Here is a 24,190-nt window from a genome sequence, read left to right on the forward strand (position 1 = left end):
ACTTGCCCTTCATTCACTCTAGGTCAGTTCAGTCGCTCAGTCGTGTCCGACTCTTTGCAACCCCATGAATCGCAGCACACCAGGCCTCCCTGTCCATCACCAACACCCGGAGTTTACTCAAACTCATGCCCATCGAGTCGGTGATGCTATCCAGCCATCTCATCCTCTGTCGTCCCCTTCTCCTCCTGCCCCCAATCCCTCCCAGCATCAGGGTCTTTTCCAATGAGTCAACTCTTCACATGAGGTAGCCAAAGTACTGGAGTTTCAGCTTCAGCATCAGTCCTTCCAATGAACACCCAGGACTGATCTCCTTTAGGATGGACTGGTTGGATCTCCTTGCAGTCCAAGGGACTCTCAAGAGTCTTCTCCAACACCACAGTTCAAAATCATCAATTTTTCGGTGCTCAGCTTTCCTCACAGTCCAACTGTCACATCCATGCATGACCGCTGGAAAAACCACAGCCTTGCCCTTCATTACCATGACAGTATTAAGTGACTTCAGTGATAGCACAGTATTACTAGCAGAAGTGGGAGTTTTACTCAAAGCCTGGCACATACATCTGCCCCCATGACCTGATCATTCATTGTTACTCATCTGTAACCCAGGTATTGGCCGTCACCACCAACAGCCTCCACTTTTGCCCCCATGTATGTTGTCATTCCCTGGAGAACCCATGTCACCAGGTGTTAGGAGTCCTGTGAACTTAACAGAAGGCCAGCCAGTCTCCTACATTCCTCACTCTCCCCTTCCAGCCATCCAGCCATCCCTGGAGTGGCTTCAGGGAGCTGCTCGCATAGAAGGTAATTCCAACAGAAATCAAGACAGCAATTTGGGTGATTTGTCCTAGTGACTTTGGAATTAGAGTTCATGTTAGAAGCCTCCACGTGTTCCTCTGCTTCAGGCATTGTAATGTGTCTGGTACATCTCTTCCAATCTGCAGCCGCATGGGCTATGGTTTGAAGTCCCTCCAAGGATCCTCAGAGTTTTGCATATACCATGTAAACTACCTTTAAAGTCAGACCACCTCCAAATGTCTTCTTCACATAAGGCAAAACTCTGTCCGGTCCTTTTCAGATACAACAATAACAAATGGAAAATTAATTTCATATACATCAGTTCCACAGGGCAGACGGCAGAGTTCACCTTCCACAGCTCTTTACATTCCCTTCCCAAAACCTCACTCTCTTTCCCAAAACCCTCTTTATCCACACAGCTCTGAGTCTCTCTCTGTGCTCAGCCCTGTTTCCTCCCAGCCTCTCAATGTCCCTCTCCTTCCTCTTCCCCATTCCACACAATTCTGGAATCCCCTCTGATGTAAAGCAATTCAGTGCTTCCAAACATGGGCATTTTCACCCATCACCTGTCGTCAACATACAACACTGACCAGATCCTTGTGCCTTAAATTACAGCTAAGAGATAATCCATGTTTTTTGTCCTATCAGTCCTCTTTTCAAGCACCTAGTACTTAATTAGGTACAGGAGACAATAACCATATACTAGTGGTGGCCATTTCACTATACAAATAGTCATTTGTATTCTCCGTCTTAGGCAGAATTTTGCTTCTTGCTGTCCCTGGATTTTTTCAAAGGGAGGTCCCCGTGAGCCCTGGTCATGCAGCAGTTGCTGTGGTGAGGATGGCCTCTGTTCCAGATCCGGCACCCATTAGGAGTCTCCATTAAGTTGGTTTCTGAGTGTTGCATGTGAATCTGGCTCTACTAATTTACATTGTTGCTTCCATTCCATTAGGAAGAAGGGAACAGATGCACCGAAAGGCTGGCCATGGTTGGAGGCATCAGTTCTGGCCAAGAATTCTACTGATGCTCTCACATTCATGAGTGTGTTAAGCCACGAAGCCTGGGCTTTATCACTGCCACTCTCCCCAGATAGGACCTCTGCCAGAGGCCAGGCACCCCTTCCCTCTGGTTTGCATTGCAGCCTGGGGTTATACAAGCCCCCGCCTCTGCTCTGGGCCTGCTCCACCCAGTAAGAGGTGCAGTGACTGTGTGGCTGCATTGACTTAAGATTGCTCCCATCACCCTTTGGTTCAAATCCATACCTGAAATCTGAAGGTGATATGCTGATGCCTGAAAATAAGCCCTGAGTTCAATGTGAATTTGGTAGGCTGTGAAGTGGCATTTGATGAATCAGCTGTGAAACATACAAAAATGAAAAATGTTTTGTTGTTGAAGGAAACTCCAGAGGCACAAAATGCCCGTCCCCTTTCTGCTTTGTTTACAGTTTACTTGTATTTTCAGTAGTGGTTGGTCCAAAGTTCCTTGCCAATCCAGTAAGTGTTAAAGGACGGGCATGAAGAAAGTGTATGACATGATAAAACCATTAGGCAGCAGCCTTACCAGGCCCTTGGGGATTTTCACAAATTGCTCTAATAAATGAATCCATTAACTATGTGAAATCAGGCATAGAGCATAATGGAAATTTATAAGCCCTGCTCCTGGTTACTATAATCTTTTTGTTGCTGTCAGGGAAGGGGGTTATCTCTGTGTTTGTTGGGAGATGGAAAAGACCAAGCCCAGTGGATGTCATTGTCATGTGCTTGGCCCAGCCCTCTGGGATTTGGGGCCCTGGGGAGATTTTCTCGACTCACCAGTGACAACCAAAGTGAGGAGAACACCAGGCGTGTTGGAACATTTATATTAAGCCTGACATATTTTGTTAGCTGTAGCCTCTGGAAGAGAACCTGGGCTCTGACACATGAATAGGATGTGAAGTATATGCTTTTAGCTGGGAATACCACAGTCACTTTTCAGTGTGGGAGAGTAAGGAACACCGTACAGCTCTAGCTATGCACAAATTGGCTCTGGGAGTCTGGGCGAGTCAGTAACTTCTTCCAAGATGTTTCCTCTAATAATCCCCACCCTGCTGCCTACCTCAGATTTAACCCTTCAGCTGACTGAAGGGTTAAATGAGTACAGTATTCATAACGCTACTTAGAAAGTTTACAAGTGTGACCTGACCTCTAGGAGATAGGGGTAAGTGGTTATGTTGAACTGGTTGAAGCCTAATGTGGTCTAGGTCAGCTGCAACTGAATGCTTAATTTAAAATAATTTTTTCAGCTGGTATGGAAATAGAGTTTTTCTCCCCTCTAATATTTGGCAGAAATTAGCTAAGCCCTTCCTCCCTTATCATTCAAGCCACAAACACAGTGGAAAAGATGGAGGAGGCACAGGTGAGCCATGGTTATGTGAGAGAGAATCCAGGTCACTGTTTCAGACTCAGTTCTCAGCTTACTGACGGGTATTGAAGGAATGTTCATGAGGCTTGCTGTTTCTAGGACACATATGTGTTCAGTGTGGCCCTGGGCTAGGTCAGAAGCGAAGACATGGTTCTAAGAATCAAAGGAAGACAAACACTGATGTTTATTTTTTTTAATTTTGTTTTTAATTTCTGTCACTGCTTAAGCAATGCAGAATACCCATGAAGGAGGATGTTTTGCAAAGTGTATTAAGCCATTGAAGGTAAGTGCATAGGCATCTGTTAAGGTGATAATTGGGTATGTGTTCTCAAATTCAGTATATGTAAAACAGATCTCACCTTTGGCCTCAAATATACCCCAGGTCCTTTCTCTCATCTCTTTGAATGGTGTGACTCAAAAGCCTGAACTTTTCCTTAGAGATACTCATTTACCTTAGATATTGATAAGTCAAATATACATGTTAAAAGAAATAGAATGTATTAATTCCAACCAGCAACTGACAGGTATAAGGGAAAAAAGGTGAAATGAATAAAACTGTACTTATCCAAAAGAATCTAGAAAAAAAGAGAAAACTCATAGAAACTTTTAAAAACATTGCTCATAATTAAGTGACAGAAATAAATTCAAATATATTTAAAAACATTGCTCATAATTAAGTAGCAGAAATAAATTCAAATATATTTATAATCACAATAAATGTAAATGGGCTAAATTTGCTAGTTATTTGATTTTTTTAAAAAATCCATCTATGCTGATTACAAGAGACACATTAAAAGCATGAGGACACAGAAAGATTAAAAGAAAAAGGATGAAAAATAGACACCAAAAGTTAACAAAAATTTAAGTGTAGCAATATTAATATATTAATAATATAAAATAGATCTATGGCAAAAAGAATGATCAGGGATAAAAAGGATCACTGCATAATGATAACTGGATCAACTCAACAGAGAGATGTAAAACTTCTAAGCCTGTGTATACTTAATGATGTAGACTCAAAAATGAAAATGGACAAATATGTAAGAGAAGTTGTTGACCAGTCCACAACGATGGTGGGAGATTATAGCACATTTTTATCATAAATAATAGAGCAAATAGACAAAAGTACTATGGATGTGGAAGATCAAAATACACAATTAACATGCTTAATTGAATGAACCATATAAGAGAACCCTACACCAAACAATTAGTGAACACCGTTTTTCTCATGGACACACAGAGCATTTACAAAAATTGACCATGTTCAAGGTCATAAAGTTAGACTCAACACAAATAGAATTTTGTTGAGACTATTCTTTGGTTAGAGTAGAAATCACTCCCACCCATCCCACGCATGACAAAGCCCTTTCAACTGTGCCTCTTCAATGTCTGCTAGCATCACCCTCCCTCTTGCATTTTCACTGTGCTGCTGGGAGCAAGTGTAATACCTTCTCTCACCTGGGCTGCTGAGACGGACAGCAATGGCCTCTCTTCTCCAGCACTGCTCTCTTCCAGTCCACTTTATACCCTGCTGTCAGTGACCTTTCTAACATATGAAAATGAGCATTTCTCTCCTATTGAAGATCTTTGACCTTGTCAGTGTGTTCTCTGCTGCCGTCAGGATAAAACCCAAACCTATGACCTATAGCCTTTCCTCATCTGGTCCCCACCTAACCTTGTTGCCTTTCCTCTCATTGGTCTGCTCTTTTTGGAGTCCCCCCACACCCTCACACTCACCCAGCTGCATTCTCTCTGTCTCTCCCTTCTTCCACCCTTCCACCATGGCCTGGCTAAGTCATACTCATCTTTCAAAAATTCATCTCAGATATTCCCTCCTCCAGAAAGCCTGTTTGGACATATCACCAGCCCTAACCTCCCTACTCTTCCTCCATCCCACAGACACCAGTTTAGATTAGTCGATTCCCTAATGCTCCCATGGCAGCATACCGTTTACTCTGTCATAGCACTGGGTGTAATTGCTGTACATATTCCCTACTTAACCCTTCATTATTTTCCAGTTGCTCTGGGATAAAGAGTAAGGCCAGAACAAGGACAGCAGGGCTCTGTGAGGACCAGCCCTGGCCTCTACCCCTGCTCATGCCCCTTCATATTCTCTCTCTAAGCTTCCGCTTCCTCACGCTATTCCCTCTCTCTGGAGCACCGTTCTTCTTCTCCTCCCCTCTGCCTTATTCACCTGATTAACTCCTACTTTTTTCCCAGTCTTAGTTCAATTCTCATTTCCTCAAGCCTTGCCTCACTTCCATTAACTGGATTAGGTTCCTCTAGTTCTCCCAGGACCATTTAGCATTTCCTCAGAGCTCCTATTTCAGTTTTTAATTACACCTTCATTCTTAGATTATTTAATTAATGTGTCTTCATGACTGAGCTGTCAGCTCCAGGATAGTACAAACCAATCTGTCTTGCTCACCATGGTAGCCTAGTACCTGGCAAAATGCCTGTTACTGAATGGGCATTTGATAAATATTTGTTGAAAGAGTGAATGAATATAATTTGACTATGTTTGCTTGACTGTCTCCTTCATTAGTCTCCAAGGCCCTGGAACAGAAGCTGTGCTTTTTCTTTCTAGACCCAGAACTTAGCAAATGGCTGGACATAATCAGTGTTATGTGCATTTCTGTTGATTGAATAGCAGGCCAGTCCCTTCTTGGGAGCCTCTCATGGAAATATATTATCAGGACACCTAATTAGAAGGTGGTGTCCTAAAGGTGTTAACAGAGTAACTAAGCCAAGAGCCTACATGTATTTTGATTTGGTTCAGATTAGGTCTGGAATATCCTATCCTATGTTAAAAGCAGGCCAAAACCTGGTTCTCATTTTATAGAAGATACTTCCTTACTACTTCGAAGGAGATGTTAAGGAAATTAAAGATCTTAAAGGAAGGGATCAGACCCTTTGGTCTCAAGTCTGACCTCCTTATCTCACCTAGAGAAAGTTGGTAGGGTCTGGAAACAAGTTCCAGGTGTTATTTCTGCCAGGGAGTGTCAGGTTGGCAGGACCCACTTCACACCCTCTGGTGAGGAGAGGGACACAAGTGTGTTCTCCTATTTCCTATTCTACCTTTGGTGTGTGCCAGGTCTGCACCAGCACTGAGGAAGGAATGGGGCCATGACTGACTGGCTTGGGCTATCACTTCTGCGTGTTCCTCCTAAGCCAGATCTGTTCCATGAGCTGAAATCCCATCTTCCAAAGTTAGCAGTAAACCATGGACATGGCTGTGGGATGGACTTGACAGTGACATGCAGGAGTCATCTCCTACAAGTTTGTGAAAGCCAATTTATCAATTATGAATTTTGCTAGCCGGTTGTTGAACCATTAGTAACTTGTAAGTTGGCCCCAGGGAGAGTGTTTACACCACAGAAATTGGCAAATACTATAAGAAAAGACTTTTCCTCTCTCTATTCTTCCTTTCCCTCTCTCCCTCCTTGCCTTCCTTCCTTCCTTTTTTCCCTCTGACTGCCAAACTCAGGTTGGAGTTCTGGCTGGACACTCACTAGTGTGTGTCTTTTTTGTTTTTTGTTTTTTTTAACTCCTTATCTCCAGAATGGGGCCCCATAGTAGCAGCTACTGCACGGAGTTCTGTAAGCCATAAATAATAATACATGCAAAGCACTGAGCCCAGCACTTGAAAACTTATAAGCATTCAGTATATGTTAGCTTGATTACCAGCCTCCATGTATCTTATTGTTTGGTTTTGCCAGTTATCTGTGCTATTAAAATTGAACAAAGTTGATTTTTAATGTTTACTGATATTTTAGCAATATTTGCAAATATTTTTTAAGTGATAGGGTAGAAATTTTTCATGTCACTGACATGCATTGATGCTCTCTTCTCCTTTGCTTAGGTGTTGACTATGATATACTATGGGTTTGTGTGTGTTACTGTCCAGGATGATAGAAAATCTATGTTTCAGTTGTCTTCATCTCCAATACTCTTTGATTTAGTATTCTTCTAATCCTTAAGAATCCCAAAGTCGTTGAGAATAAACTATCCCCTGGCTTCCAGAATCAGATATTACATGAGGGATATCAAAATGTCATGTTTTGGAAGATAACTTCTACTCTGTACCTGTCAAGGGCAGGATGCTGCAAATGTTCTGAAAATTTGCAAAAGAAAAGAAGGAAAAATAAAATAAATTTTTAAAAAAGCCTGAAATCCCTAATCCATAATTCTGAAATTCAAAAGACTCTGAAAACCAGAAGTCCTTTCATTATTCAAATGTGGCAAAACCTGACAGAAACTGTCCTGAGACTTTTTAAAGTTTTTTTTTTATTCCATTTGGGTTAATATTTATATAATCTGGTGGAGAGTTATTAACATGCTTGATTTTAGGCTACTATGCCAGACACCTCTGGAATTATTCCATCATATACAATATACACACCATACTACCTTTCTAAAATCTCCCAAATTCTGGATTTTGAAACATATCTAAGTCTTTTTGAAACAGGAATTCTGGAACTGTAGTAGAAATCATAATGTCTGCCTTTAAGATATTCACAGTCTGGCCATACCAGAAATGAAGTCATAAAGTTATGCTTCAGATAAGAGGGATATAGATGCTTAGACCAGGTATAGCCAGCAGGAAGTGGGGACTGTTCATCTAATTGGGCTGTGTTACCCAATGGCTCAGTCCCAACCTTAGGTCTTTTACCCCTCAATGAAGAGTAGAAAATATGAACAGACACATACTTTCCAAAGAATCTCCTCCAATATCCTTCATTCCTTCTCTTGATTCCCAAATTTAATTCTCTGCAGTCTGGCTTAACCATTCCCAAAACACTTCCCCCATAGAGCATCATTTGTTTAGACATCAGGAATTCTTTTAAATGCTTAGAGAAAACAGCCTCTGTTCAAGAGGAAAAACAGAGTGCTCCCTGGCGCAGCTGTGTGCTCTGTGGGCCCCAGGTCTGTCTGGGCTTAATGGTACACCCCGGGCCAGAGCATCCAGCAGGCACTTAGCCGTTCTGAAGACCTGCACACATCTTCAGTGGAAACATCCTTCCTGCAGACTGACACAGGAAGCCCCAGGGCCTTGAGCCAAATGCAAAGTGATTCTGCAGGGGCTCTAGCAACCCTTTCCACCCATCCTTTAGCCTCCTCTTACTGATGTGTCTCCAAAAATCTTTTGAATCTGTTGTGCAAGTTAACAGTCTCCAGGACCAGCCCAGCAAGGACATTCCTTTCTTGAAATCGACAGACCTTCCAGCTCATAGAAAGAGAGTCTGTTTGCTGGGTTGTTTTTTTTTTTTTTCTTTTCTCCTGACCTAGAAAATTTGGCTTCTACAAACTCAATCTTTTGAAGTATGTGTTTGTTATCTCTTTGGAAATGCTGAGGCCTTGCCCTACCATATGTTTCCCAATAGCCTACCCTGGACATACCCATAAATAATAAAATATGCCCATAAATAATAAAATAGTGACCTTTTCTCAGACATTTACTATGTACCAGGTACTGTCTAAAATGCTTTGTATATATTATGTTAATTAATCTTGAAGAAATTCTGTTAGGCAGGCATTGCTTTTCTATCTTTGTTTTTATGGCTAGGAGGTAAATGAATAGAGTAATATTTTCTAGCAGTCAGCTACCCTGGTCAGTTTGATGTCTCTGAGTTTAATTAACAGAACAGAGACACTGCCCTGACCTGAACTCAAGGCATTGCTTGTTTGTCCCCTGTTTTGCTTCTGAAGACCCTGAGACTCAGAGAGCTTAAGTAATTTGTCTTAAGGTCACACAGCTACATAAATGTGAAAACTGAGAGCTGAAGAAAGACTTAGGTTCTGACTCCAGAGTCCATGATTTGAATTGCCAAAGAAACATGTGAAAGAGAATAAAATGCCTGTTGGATTAAGTGATCCTTAGCTTTTCTACCCATTTTACCCTACCAGATTCCATAGCTTGCAAAGGCCCCTGGACTGTGTTCTGCTGGAGGTACTTTTCTTCCTTGAATGAAGTCTTTGACGGGTTCTTTGACACATGACTATCGGCTTCCCCAGCGTTATAGTGGCGCCCACCAGCACTCTCCTCATTGTCACTGTGATGCTTTCCCCAAATAACCCAACAATGGCTAAATCTTTCTTGGCTTTTGTCACTGCACAGTCATTTGCCTTTACTTTTAAAGGGCTGGGTGAGATCTGAGGTCACTGGGCAGACTGAGTGAAAGATCTTCCTTCCTGTGTTGGAGCGGCCGTGAAAAAGGGAGGTTCTCATAGACGTGGCTTGCATGACCTGGCGAGTCATTTAATTTTTCTGATCCTTATTGATAAAAGGAAGCATGGCTGATTCATATCAATGTATGACAAAACCCACTGAAATGTTGTGAAGTGATTGGCCTCCAACTAATAAAAAAAAAAAAAATAAAATAAAAAAAAGGAAGCTGTTAAGAGGACTGATCCTGTTGTGCCATGAGGATGGGAGAGAGTGAGGCCTGGGAAGGGCCTTGCATGTAGTGAGTGAGTACCTTGAAAATGGAAGGTATCATGACTGTTGTTAGTAAGAGCATTATTTTATCCCATGTGTTGATTATTTACTTTTTTACAACATTTAGGGTTTCACAGAGCATTTTACTTGAGTGAACTATCATCTTGGAGTGCCAGTTACATAGACTGTACGTTAGGTACTTAATAATCATTTCATATTTGTTCTTCCTACTGTTATGCCAAGAGACCTGGGGTGCAGAGAGGCTGAGTGACTTATCAAAGCAAACCTATGACTTAGCCGAGACTAAAACCCTCAGTCTTGAGACATCAGTTTATTATCCTGCTGCCTCCACTCTGTGGGGCAACCTCGTTTCCAAGGGCCCCATGCTCTCTCGAAACATTAAAAAATAAAAAAGACAAAACTCACATTTCTGCCAGACAGTGATTTCCAAATGTCTCTGGAAGAAGAGTTAGCAGTCCTGGCAGGCGGTTTTGTGTTGCAAGGTGCTTGGATACGAAAGAGGAATGTAAACCCCATGGAACTCATTTCACATGTCAGAGTCTATTCTGGATCTTGAAAGTGGGCCACGGAGGCCCCAGCTCTGCCCCAAGAGCTACATTCCTGTGGAGGCGTCCAGCAGGAAGCGGGCGGGGAGCAGGGCCCAGGATTCACAGAGGGACCCAGTGGGTGTCACAGCCAAAGGGCAGGAAGAAAAGAATCCTCCACCCCAGCACCAGCCTTCCAGAGCCTGGTCCCTGCAGAACTTGCCTTAAGGCAGTGTGAAATTGGTCTCCTTTTGTGTTATTTCTTTTTAAGGACTTCAGCTAGTTTTATAAGTTCCTTTCACTTGCCTACTCTTTTTGATCCCACATGAAAAGTCCAAAAGGGACCAGTGTCCAGTTTTCACTGTTTGCCCTGTTTCATCATGTTTGATGGCTCTTTGGCCCTGTGACCCCATCACTCGTGTTGCCCACACAGGTCTACACATAGCTCAGCTATTGACAGGAACCAGGGGGACTTTATGGGAAGGGCATGGAACAAGAGAAAATCACCACCAACGGCCCTGGGAAATGATTGGTGTTTGATAAAGCTTGGAAGTAAGTTGAAATTTGTATCCAAGAAACTCAACTAAGAGATAACTCTGCCCCTCATAGCTAGCGTCTCCAGGAACACGCACATTGCAACCAAGACACCATTTATCAGGAAAATCACAATGATAGCCCAGGACCAATAAGCAGGGCAGTGCACGCGTATGTTAAACATGGCCTCATGAGAGTTGTCTTTAGTTCTGGCGGTAGCTGGAAGCATGCTTTGCTCTCATCCTTCCCACTCCACATGGTTTCTGTCCTTGCTTATTTCTTTTTCCTAACTGACTTTTCAAAGTCACTAATGTCCTCTAGTGTCCATTGCTCCCCTCTGATGTTTCAGAGATCAAAGCGCCATTACATTGGGTGGAGTGGTTTGAAAAATGGGGCACTTCTATGTTACTGACCTTTGAAAACAGATTAAGCAACAAGAAGTAAGGGGAAATGTCAGAGAGCCTTCTTTCTTCTCTGGGCTGCCATCTTTTTGCACATAATTCCTCTTAACTTTCAAGGAGCCTGCATTCCTTGGCTCCTTAACATTGTCAGGTTCAGGGGCCTCCTCTGGAATTTGATAAATCTAGACATTTAGGTGGGACCATGGAATGGAGTGGTCAGAAGGCTGAACATTTCCTAACATTTTCTTGATATTGTATTCCTAAACCCTTGATGGTATGAATAACTTTTCTGTGGATTAGTTCATAGAGAAGATAGATAAATAAATGAATGTTGCTTTTCAAAACTGGCCTGCACCGGATCAGATCATTAAGTTGTCAGGTTTCACTTTCTGTAAGGAGCTTGGGTGATTAGATTTGCAAAAATTCTCCTTAACAGCAATCTTCAACTTTATGACCATTAGGAGCCTCCCTGAGTCTACTTATGTTGGGCCCACCCTGGCTAGGGGAGATCCTATCACTTCACTATCCTCTATCTCAGACCCAAACATTCATGATAATTTATGATTTTATTTATGTATTTGCTTACTTGTTACTGTCTGTCTCACTCCAACACCACACACACACACATACACTCACTCACTCACTCACTCACTCACTCTGTCTCTAATGGAAGCCCCAGGAGGGCCCAGGTCAGGTTCCTTTGGCTTACATGATATTGTCAGTGCCTAGCTCTGTGCCTGATGAGTAGTAATTACTCAATAAACATATGGGAGTGAATGAATTCAAGAAATATGTTCCCAGAAAAGTTGTTGGGAAGAAGTGTAAAGAAAACCAAAGTATCAAAAGTTCTTCCTATGGAAGATGATATTTAAGGTTAGTTTCCTTTTCCTTTGAGTCCTTTTAAGCAAGGTAAATAGCATGTTAAAGAACAGTGTTTGCCAGAGTTAGAACCACTGGTTATCCCTATAGGACTTTGAAGGAATTAGTGGAAGGCCCATCCCTTTTTCTTTCTCTTATTTTCCCTTCTATCTACTCATCCATCTTTTCTTACTGTATTTATTAAATGCCTGTCAAGTATGGATATATGCCAGACATAGTAAAATAGGTAATAGAATATCTACCTAGTGTATATTACTGTGAGGATTAAATGAGATAATTGTACTTAACTGTTTCTGGCAAAGCACCTAACATATTAAGAGCCTGATAAATGTTAGTTATTACCATTACTATCAGAAGTATTTATGAAGCAACTATTTACACCATTTGTCTCAGAGTCTCCGCAGTAAGGAAGAAAGGATACCATCGAAACCACCAGGGGCTTTCGATGATATATGTCATTAATTCCCCTTCCATTATGTCTACTTTAGAGCAGAGTTACATATAGCCTCTTATTTTACAGGTGGGGATGGTCAGCTCAGCAGGACAAGAGTGAGGAACAGAATGTCAAATTTTTCTGTAAAGATAGGATCTTTACAGTGACTGATTTTCCCCTTTTGCCCCAGCTTCCTTAAATGGCTTAGCTCAGTACTTGTACTCTTTAAAGAAGCTTGATATTTTGTTCATCATGGACTTTTCTGCATTAAATTTGATTTTTTAAAAGTCTTGCATTAAAATATCATTTCTCTTGATTTCTAAGTATATTTTGTGCCCAATGCAAGTGCCCCCCTCATCCTACCCTGGTACCAGCCCTTTTAGCTGGTTGACCTGTTTGAGCGCGCGTGATCAAGCCATTCGACTCTAGTTAAGGGCTGTCAGATTCACGTTCTTGTCACCCACGGTCAGTACCCAGCCCAGTTCACCACCAGCTCCTGTCTTAACATCTAAAGTAGCCCCTCGTTTGTTCTTGGTCTCCTCAAGTCATTACTATACACAGAGTCAGAAGATCTTTTAAAACCTATTTCAGGTGATCACTCCCTGGCTTAAAACCTGTAACTTTCCATTTCCATAAAGTAAAACTCAAACCCTTAACCATGGTCTGAGACCCTATGACCTGGCCTGACCTCCCATTCCTCTCTCCCTTTGCCCATCACTTTCCATCCACTCCGGTCTTCCCTTGGATCCTTGAGTCCACGGTGGTCTCCACATGGCTGCCTTCATCACACGGTTCCTCTCTCAGCAGTGCCTGTGCCCACCTCTTTCTACCTTGCAGATGGCAGCTGAAGTGCCACCTCCTCAGAGGTCTTCCCTGACCTCTGGTCTAAGTTCTGCTGCTCTCTGCCCCTACTGTTCTCTTCTCTTGCCTCTTGTTCTTTCCCTTTCCAACACTTCTCATCATTTGTAATTTCATTGTTTGTCCACCCATGTGTTTACTTGCTTGATATCTTTCTCCCTGACTCAACCGTAAGCTCCTGAAGGACAGAGCTGGGCTTATTCACCACCTTCTCTGCAGCCTCTAAACCATGTCTGGCACAGAGAAGTCACCCAGCCCTTTATTGAGTAAATGAGGGAAGGAAGGGAATGAGTGGAGAAATCGGTCTTCAGCTTGCAAAATCTTGATCTAAGGACTCTCCCACACACTGCGAACTTTTATGTCCTATTCTACTCTCTGTCGTCATGAACTTTGCTCTTCTAAAGCAAGTGTTTTTCCCTTGGATTATTTTTATAGAAAAAAGGGAAGCAAATATAGAGATAATTATTGATTCTCACTCATCAAGTCACTGCTCCCTATCACCAACATCCTTCTGAGAGCCTGCTGCAGAATTCTTGGGAACCACAGGAAATAAGTCCACTAACCACTTGAAATGCTCTTATAAAAATAGACTGAACTTGACCTTCTTCCTGTGGAAAGGCCTCTTTCTTCAGGGCAAATGTTACAGAGAAATTCTGTCTGCCCTTAGGAGCCTCCCTTTTCCATCCTTCCAGCAGGACTTATCTGGACGAGTGTGGAATCCTGTTCTGACCCTCTGCCTGGGTCAACATCTGAACAAATTCTTCCTTTATTATTTTCATGCTGTTGTTTTTATATTGAAATGGTGAGATAAGCAAACAGAAGTCAAAGCCTGGGGGACCTATTGGAATATTCTGCTATGCACTGGTACTCCCTGAGGAGTGGTGTTACTCTCGCCAGAGGTCATCACTACTGTGCCTGGGCTTCAGTACAGGGGTGCACCTTCATCATGCTGATCATTATCTGCTTACTTTAAAATTTTATTACCAAAGTGCAGTTTTACTTCAGTTCAATGTCCTTATGTAAAGGAGGCTTTATCTCTCTAGTATAATCGCAAAAATATCCCATCAGTAGAAGGCAGTGGTCAAGACAAATAAAATCAAAGGACATAGTCACTGGCTTCTGCTTAGGTGCTGTTCTCTGCCTGCTCAGCTCTTTAGGTTATCAAGAGAGAACAGCAATTCTTCTAGAGGAGTTGAAAACAAAATTGTACCAAGATGAAGCTTTCTCCCTGAACAGTGAAAATGGTTGAAGGAGACTCCGAAGGGGGCAGTGGTCTCCCTACAGTGGTCCTGAGAGATGTCATAGCACCACTTAGAAGTGCTCCTGTAGCAGCAGGGGCGCATGCAGCATACTTGATGAAACAAAGGTTAGTACTTAGGGTTTACTGTTATACCAGCTCAACAAAGAAGCAGAGAATGCCAGTCAGTCCCCTTAGAAATCCTGAAATATGAGGAGGTGATAGAAAAATTAGAAAATACAGATAAACAACAGTAAAAAGTTTTAAAAGATTGTTCATGATCCTGTCAGCCAGAGAGAACTCCTTTTAACATTTCCATTCATGGAAATGTAAGCATTTTACAAAGTGGAATCATATATGTGAATCGTATACACAAATATCTCAGATTTCCTGCGACACAAAACCTTCTGCTTTGTTAATTTTCTGCATTGTTTGCCTAATTTCTAATTTGTTACTATCTACTTTTATCTTTATTTTTTCCTATTACGGCTTACTTTTAGTTTACTTTCCCCTTTTATTTTTCAAAACCTTTTCCTGCAGAATCTTGGATCATCAATTTTAAACCTTTTAAAATATTTTAATGTAAGCACTTAAAGGTAAAATTTCTAATAATTGTCTTGAGTTACCTCCCTAAATTTTTGTATGCTGGGTTTTGTATATCATTTAGCTTAAGCTATTTTGTAATCTCTTCTTTGAATTTTTTTCTATATGTGTAGTTTAATTGAAAATATTTATATTTTTCCTAGACATGTTATGGTTATTGATATCTAATTTAATTTACCAGTGACCATAGGATTTATTCTCTATGGTTTCAGTTCTGTTAAATTAATTCAGACTTGGTCTAAAGAAAGTGGAATCACATGTATGATTTTTTTTTCATTAATAAATGTAAATCTACGTACATCTCCATTTGTAATGGCTACATAGGATTATAGCATTTAGTTATAAGTACAAGCAAAACTGTGTCAACTAAGCCTCTATTATTAGACATTTAGGTTGTGTCCTCTCTGTCACTGTTACGAACAAAATTGCTCTAGGCAGCCTCACCCACCAGACCTTTAGGAGGATTTATGTCCTTAGGAGGATTTATGGAAATAGAATTGCTAGGTAAAGCATATACATTTTAAGTTTTTTACTCAAAATTTTCAGAAAGTTTGTACCCATTATGTGCTTAGGTTCCATTTATACTCCTTGACTTATTATCAATATTTCCCTTCTTATTCCTATGTCTGCTCTTCAAGGTAGAGAAATTAATTTGAAACCTTCTGACCTGCTGACTGGTTTCCAAGTCCCCTCGTAAACTGGGGCCCTTGCTCCTTTTGCCTCCACTTGCTCTGAGGGTGCCTGGCACCACTCGTGGGATCTTGCTGCACACGTTCCCAAGCCTGTGACCCAACGTAAAGAATGCTTTCCCAGCAGTGTGGGCCTGTGGAGCTTGCCAGAGTCCAGTGAGCCCTGGGCTCCTGGGGAGCAGATGCCCTGGACCAGCACTGGCTCAGGCGACCTTGGAGGCCTCCTTTGTCTCTTTGACACTTCAGGCCACTTCACTCCTTTGCTACACTGACCTCATCTCTCAGTTCTGACAAACCACTCCTGACTTCTCTTCAAAGCTCACCTCCTCTATGAATCACCTAGTATTGATGACTGTTCAATCCAGCAATTCCAAGACCTCTTGTGATATCACCTCTAAGTGATTTTATCCACTACTAATTTATAAATTTACAGTGAATTCTTGCAGAGGGGCACCACACACACCTTATTAAACATGGGGCTCTTGTGTAGCATGAAGCACCATGTATTGAAGGCAGTCAGTAAACACTTGCTGAAATAAGAACTCAGCATCTCCCAGACTGAGGCGAGGCTTGGCATAACCAAATACAAAATGGCAGACAACTGGGAATTCTTGCTCATTGAGTATCCCAAGTAGTATCTGTCCTTGTGTTTAAGAGACAGCCAAGGCACTGGGTAGAAACTCACTGGAGTTCAGACGAGCAGGTGCAATCCCATAGTTGGTGTGTGATTCCAGGCCAGTGTCTTGACCTCTCTGAGTCTGCCTCCTCTCCTGAGTGGTGCCTGCTTGTGGGGTTGTTGCAAAGATCCAGCTTGGTAAGAAGGTGTAAAGTGAACAGCACGTGATCAGCTCACCATGGATGACATCATTAATATCCTTTGTATTTAGGGCACTTACTGAATGATACAGTCTCCCTCTGAGTTTGGCCTGTGGTCTCCCACTGCCATACCCTTCTGTGTGCAGCAGAAACAGGCTGGGAAGGCCACTTGGTTTTCTCTAAAATCCCCTCACTTCATCCTTCCACAGAGGAGGGAAAACAGCTGCTTTGCTTTCCGGGTTTGCCTTTCATGACTCCTGAGATCCAGGGAACAGAGCCTCAGACAAGTGGTTAGCTAAAACAGGATAAGACTCATCCAGTGTCCCTAGGTTGATGGCTCATTGTTTCATGAAACTATATAGTTTGTACCTATTCTTTTGATTGTCTTCTGCCTTTCCTGTTAATTGTAATTAACCAGGGGCTGACTATCTCAAGAGCGCTTATGTGGTAACAGTTAAAATGGGAGATAGATTGCACAGTGAGGAAGACTTGGGTTTCAGTCTGGGTCTGCACTTACTTGCTGGGTGACTTTGGGCAAGTCATGTCATTGCCCATGCCTCGGTTTTCTCATCCATCAGTGGAAACAGTAATAGTAATACCTCCACAGGTTGGTTGAGCATTAAATGAGATCACGCATGTAAAACACCTAGCACACTCTATGATGCCAATACCTGTGAGTTACCATCATTTTCATGCTTAATTCCATCCCTGTCATCACTTTGCCCTTGCACCTGGCACAGGTCCTTGCCTATGAGGTCCTTTCAGTCCGTGTCAACTTAAGTGAATGAAATGAATAGAATATGCCTTCTGCCAGAAGGCAAAATCAACAATCTTCACTGTCCTACCAAACTTAACTATAGTTTGTGGTGGTGTACTATGAACAAGGTTGTCAGTATCCAGGAGCAGATGTGAGTCTCTTAGGTGGACCCTGTGTTACTAAGCAAGCACGGGGCATGACATCGCCTTCACATCCTGAGTGTTATTCCTCAAGGTGGTGGTGCTTCACTGCAGTGAGGGTCCCCTCCCCAGGGGTCCTGATTCACTGGGCCTGGCTTAGGGCTGGCACCTGCGAGTTCAGCAGACCTCCCCTAGGGATTCCGGTGCACACCAGGATGTGAGAACCACTAGTTTGGGATAGCCTTCTTCTTCTTTTTTTTTAATGCATCAAGAGAGAGGAAAGGAATTCAGCCTAGAAGGGCCAGCTTGGTTCTTTTTCTCATTTTAGCAAAGTCACTGAAATAACTCTAAATCTACTCACGTTGTTTTCTTTAAAAGCAGTGGCTCAGAGGACACTGCCATTTTGATATGTTTATTTTTTCTCTCTCTTTCCATTACTCATATTTCCTTTGCTGAATTATTGTTTGTGCCTGCTGGGGGTGGGGGTGGGGGCAGAATAAGCCAGAAGGTAAGGTGAAATGAGTGAGGGCTCCAGGTCCTTCTCAACCCTTTTGCTCTGAGAGGCTGGGATGGGAGGGAGGCCTTCCTTTCTCTGTTGTGGGAGCCACAGGCCACCAGCAGGCAATGTCTCCCTAGGTCTGGTTTGTTCTAAGGTTCTGGCTTGCTGATCATGGTAGGGCCTGGTGGAAAGGCCCAGATTTCTCTGAACTCAGTCAGAAACCAGTTCTGAAGAATTAACTGGGACCTCATTACAATGTACAAGCCAGAGTAAGATTAAATCAGGCCTCCAGAGTGAGGGAGCTTGTGCGGCTTGGAATTGCAATGCAGTTCTGTTGTATTCTCATTTCCCTCTGCTTCTTAATTTATTTGGTAAAGTTGTTCTCAGTTGTTCAAAGATCTGAGTACTCATTCATTCACTTGACACATATTTAATGAGCACCTACTATGCATCAGGCATGAGGAATGTAATGGAGAAGGCAGATGCAATGAAATCCTCTTGAACCTGGCATTCTAGTGAGGAAGACCCACCATAAAAGGAATTCCCAGTGAACTGAATGTTAGAGCAGCGAAGTCCAGAGCACCTTCCAAACTACATAATAGGTAACTTACAGAGCCTGGGAGATGGGAAGACTTCCTGGAAGAAGGAGCATTTATATTCCTAGTGAACAAGGGGAAGAAAGCAGCAGGAAGAGTGTGTGCAAAGATCCTGAGCCCACAAAGGGCATGTTTCATTTAGGGAGCTGAAACTAGTCCACTACAGGTGAGGTGAGAAGACTGTGGATGGGGAAGCTGGTGGGGTCAGGTCATGCAGGGCCCTGCAGGTGGTCTCAAGACCACCAAACAATGCAGGTTGCAGGTTGACATGATGAGAGTTGCATTTTTAAAATGTCACCCTGGCTGCTGAGTGGAAAAGTACTGGAGAGGAGTTCAGGGAAACTAGATGCACTGGTGAGAGGTGATAGGGACTCAGCAGATAGACGTGATGTACACAGACGTGATGTACTCAGCAGGCCAGATGTGGTGTACACACTTCACAGCTACCCAACCACTAGCCTTCTCTCAGAGGGACAGCAGCATCCAGCCAGCACATGGTATCATGAGATGAGCTAAAGTTGGACTGAAAAATCTCACCACCAGGTATACCAGGAAATGTCATTTCCACAGGAGATGGTGCTGCTGGGGAAATGTGGGCATATTGATCTTTAGGAGCAGATTGGGAAGGGAGGCACCTTGGTGTCTTAATAAATGACACAGAATCCAGGGCTCTAGAAGGCCTTGCTACCTGACCTGCCGACTAGGACCCTTGTCCTTGCTTTTCTCCGTCCTCCCCTGACTCACCAGGTGACTGGACAAGTCATCCATCCCTTGACTGTACGTGTATGAGCTCAGAGACTTGAGTTTCTGAATCATGCTACTAACTATAAAATCTACAAGATTGTATCAGCTCAGGGCAGGTCAGACAGCCTGGAGGGAACAGAGTGGACCACCTGGCTCTCGAGATGACTCTTGGTCTTATGATTCTGTGGGGCTTGGTGACACCAGAAGAAATGGCTGGGGTCACCTTCAGGGCACTTCATTCATTCACTCAGGAAATGGATAAAGTCTTCTGGCCTCATCCTCAGATGGTGAAGAAAGTGGCCGAGGCTTCCCCCGGGGAGCTTATGTTTCAGTCATTTCCTGAGGTGTAACTGGTAGTCCGAGGTGCCCCTCAGCTCTCCTGGTCTTGGTATTGAATAGCAAAGCCCAAGACTTCCCTGGCCTCGAATTCCTCAGTGACCTCTAACAGGGGTAACCATCTTTTGGTTCCAAGCTGGCGATCACCTCTGGGCCTTTGAACTTGTTTCCTTGTGGCCTGCGCCTCTCTTTGCCAACATTGTCCACTGCCCACTGCCACCCGGGGTGTTCCTGCTTCTTTCTCAGCCACACCCTCAGGTGTTCCTCAGACAAGCCTTCCCTGACCACTCACTCACCCCAGATCCAGGCCCAGCCTCCCAGCGGATGTCCTTGCCCCTCTGTAGTTCACTACAGCTGCTTACTGACTGTCCCTCCCATCAACTTTGCTCCATCAGGGCAGAGCCCTTGATTTTGCTGCTCAGCTGTTTAGCATCCTGCACAGACTAGCACATAATACGTGAGTAATAGTGTTTGTTGGAAGAAAGAGGGGTGGGAGAGAATGATGGTCTGGACAAGTGCATGGTATCAGTTTTCCTGAAAAGTCACATGCTACACTTAGAAGACCCCTTGTGAATCAAAGCCTGAAAAACTGTTCTAATTTGCCAGTTGCCATACTGAACCGAGATATTAGTATTTTTAATAGATTAAATCAATCAGAAATTCATCCTATACGTTTTCTGAAACCATTGATCCCATCCCACAAAAACTAACCCAGTCAGCCAGGAAGATGAAGAGACTGTGGGAAGAGATGAGGTTGAGTCAGTCTGTTATTATTCATTACTTCATTCCAACTGTATACTGTGATTTCTCAGGCACTGAGGATACAGCACCGTCCCTGCTTTCATTGTCTGTTCTTATTCATATGGGGGAGATAGTAAGTTTGTAAAAAGTGAACAGCCAAATGAGACCATCTTTCAGTGCTAATTCCTGTATCTCCCTGTTGAAATCCCACAGCAGATGGCTGGAGGTGGCGAGGGCACCGGTAGATGGAGAATGGTTGGGATGTCTCTGAGGAAGTGACTGAGCTGAGACCTTGGGGGTGGGCAGGAGTTCAGTGCGCGGGCCCAGGCATGTGTGCACAGCCACGTGTCCTCATCTGATCCTCCTGGGTAAGGAACTGGCTCGTTTCAGGAAAGCAGTGTCAGGATGCTAAGCCTTCTTGCAGTAGCTAGCCCAGTCTAGGCATGGGACTCAAAATAATTCAGCCTTTAGGGGCCATAGGAATTCATGTCATCTTTTAAAGGATAGATGCGTCTCAGAAGGCCAGTGCTGCCTCCTTCCTGAACCTTCCCAATCTGCACCAAGCCGAAATTGATTGTTTCCTCCCTCGGCATCCTGCACCTAGCTGGCTGGAGCTGTTTGTGGCAGTTACTACGTTCTACCCTGCAATTAGAGTTATTTGCATCCTCCAGTTGGCCTCCGTAGTGAATTTTCACCTCCTCAAGGCAGGGATTGGATCTTAGGGACTCCTTTCCTTCATAGATACATACTCTTGGCTTGCATCTAATAGATGCTTGGTGATATTTGTTGGCATTTATTAAATTGAGTAACTGAAATTCCTGACTAATACTTTGGAACCATAAGTTTTTTAAAAGAGTTTGATTTGGGGGATGGGAATGATAATTTGGATCATGTAGGAGACTCACACCTGGATGGTTCTAGCGGAGACCATTCAGTGCCTCAAGGCTTTGCAGTGGGGGCGGCTGGATAAGACAAAAAGAGCTGATGAAAACACAAAAAGGGCTGGGGCAATGAGGACTAACTGGCTATTGTAGCGTTCTGGTCTTGATGCTGATAAAAAGCTATTGAAAATCACCTTGCTATGCCACACTTGTACGTGTTTGCTCTGAGGTTATGCTGATTGGCTTGTTGGTTAATTTGGAGTCTGGGGTTTCATGTCTTCTTGTGTTCTCTTTATCATTTCCTTCTTTGAGTGGGTTTATTTTCTCTATGTACAGAATGTATTGTCCTGAATAATCTAGATATAGGCAGCTTTGTGCAGCTTTGTTATAATTGGTATTTTTGGAGTTGAACCGGTGTTCAATCTGGAATTCAGATCAGATAGAAACTTAGTGTCACTACTGAGGCTTTCCAGGTGACTCAGTGGTAAAGAATAGACCTGCCAATGCAGGGGACTCAGGTTCAGTCCCTGGGTCAGTAAGATCCCCTGAGGAAGGAAATGGCAACCCCCTTCAGTATTCTTGCCTGGAAGATCCCATGGTCAGAGGAGCCTGGTGGGATACAGTCCGTCGGGTTGTAAAGAGTCGGACATGACTGAAGTGACTTAGTACAGCTCATAGCACATTTTAAGTACTGAGTTGGCCAAAAAGTCCATTTGGGTTTTTATATAAGCTGCTATAGAAAAACCCGAATGAACCTTTGGGCCAACCCAATATTTCATAGATGTCATCTCATGGTTCCATGTAGGAGCTGAAGTGGCATGAACATTGTTATTCTCATTTTCAGAGGAAAAATCAGATTTTGAGCAGTGAAGTAGCTCCTAGAGTTATGAGGTGTTTTAATATAAATTATCATTTAGTTTTTTGTTTACAAATGGAATAATGGAGCTAAAAAGTAGAAGGTGGGCCTAAAGATGATTAACTTTTAAAGTGGATTCTTAAGTACTGTTTAGCTGTTTACTTTTGTAACTAAAAATAAAATCTAATGAAGCACAAGAAAATAAAGCAAAAAAAGCAAGAACAGAAAAGACCTCTGTCCCAGGAGGAGTGAGGTAGAGTGTCTGCTGTTGTCAGGGGAGCCAGCTGACCTTTGGCCTGCTGGGCCACCACGTGGATGTCCTTGGCAGTGCCGTCCCCTCAGTCCAGGATGAGGAGTGGTGGCTCAATAAGCAAAGGGTTACATGGAGATGCGAAGAAAGCAGAGGGACCAGGTGCTTTCTTCCCTCTTGACTGTTACCAATTAACTAAAACCAAGTCCATTTTCCCTGTCCCCTTGGACTGGGAGCAAAGTGCTGGTGGAGGCCTGCGGGGATAGTTTTGTGGGGTCTTTTCAGGGTCAGAAAACTCACATGAAGGCAGCTTTGTTTACATCAGCAAATCCAGCTGCAGCGTGCAAGCCCCTGACCGGCCAGTGACTCCCAACACAAAACAGATGTCCGGGCTGCACAGAGTGAGCACACAGGGCTCCTCAACTGGTAGAACTGTGTCTTGATGAGCTGGGAAAAGGGCAGGAGATGGGTGGCAGTGGGTGTGCAGAGTTGACAACAGCAGTGACCACATAGACCTGGCTTTGTGCTGGCTTGAGCCACGTGGGCTCCAAGAGATGATGCTCAGAGGGGGCTGTAAAGGCCAAGCCACATTCCTGCCTGAGAAGGCTGCATTATTGTGTATGCTGGACTGTGGGAGTTTGAATTGCCTGTGACTTGGGCATGGGAAGAGATGGGGTCCCCTAGGCCAGAAAAGGGGAAGTGGGGTCAGAACCAGGATTCCACTTGGTGCTCAGTCCTAAAAGCTGCTCTTCTACTTTTTGTCCATATAGCATGATCAACATCATTTGTATGGTAGGTAGATTGTGCAATGAATCTTTCCTAATTAATAAATCATTATCTGATTAGGTTAATCATTACATTAAACATTTTTCAGGTAATGCTTACCAATTAGAAATATTAATAAATAATGAAAACCCAAGTCCTCCTAAAAGAACTAGGCACATATGCTAGATCCAATGCACCCCAAGAGGTCCCCATGTCTTCTGTCCTTTGAACAAAAGACCTTGCATTCCAGATCATGTTCTACTCTGTTCACTGATATTCATTTAGTAGATTTATCAATTTGAATACTCTGATAAAATTCTCCCTTGAGGAAAAAGGTGAAATCAAGGCAATAACGGTTATTTAAGATATTAAGAACTATGATTTAAAAACATAATACCTATATATACATACATATATATATATATGCAGTTTAAAGAGAGACTACAGATTATATACACACACAGACCCCAGAGTATGACCATAGCCATTATTGGGTGTCAAGGTTATAGATAATTTTTGTTTTCTTATTTATATTTTTCCATAGTTCCCTAGTTTTTTATAAGTAACATGTATTATTTGTATAAAGACATTTTTAAATTCTAAAAAACCCATCAAATTGCTATATATACCTCTTGCTGCAATCTAGAGGTTAATATCCTGAGTTACTGCTATAGGCACCTCACTAAAGTGTTCCTTTAGGAAATCAGTCTTTTTCCCCTCGGATAAAATTTGAAAATTTCTCAGTAGGGAGCAGTAACTGACCTTAAGATTCAAAATGGTACCCATGAGAGAAGCAATACCTAAGGAATGACGCTTCCAATCTCTTAGCATAGAAAACAAAGTGTTTTCTTCCGTGGTGACATTTTTCTTCATCGATGCTCACTTTGTGTTTTCTGTCAACACACTCTTGGTTATAGTGTAGTAAATCTACATTTGCATCCCAACTCCACAATTTGCTAACCATGGGACCTCAGCCAAGCCATTTATAATCTTTGT

General features: G+C 42.9%; 1 protein-coding gene and 1 non-coding gene across 7 annotated transcripts in view; both read right to left on the reverse strand.

The window, feature by feature from the left end:
• FGF1 (fibroblast growth factor 1) overlaps positions 1–24,190 on the reverse strand; it is a 100,630-nt gene that overhangs the window by 24,939 nt on the left and 51,501 nt on the right. The gene's annotated exons all lie outside the window — the stretch shown is intronic.
• LOC133063018 (small nucleolar RNA SNORA36 family) lies at positions 8,749–8,871 on the reverse strand. The gene has a single exon (XR_009694329.1). It is a non-coding gene; the product is annotated as a small nucleolar RNA SNORA36 family (small nucleolar RNA).

This window comes from Dama dama, chromosome 9 (genome assembly GCF_033118175.1).
Source record: "Dama dama isolate Ldn47 chromosome 9, ASM3311817v1, whole genome shotgun sequence".
Classification (NCBI taxonomy): domain Eukaryota; kingdom Metazoa; phylum Chordata; class Mammalia; order Artiodactyla; family Cervidae; genus Dama; species Dama dama.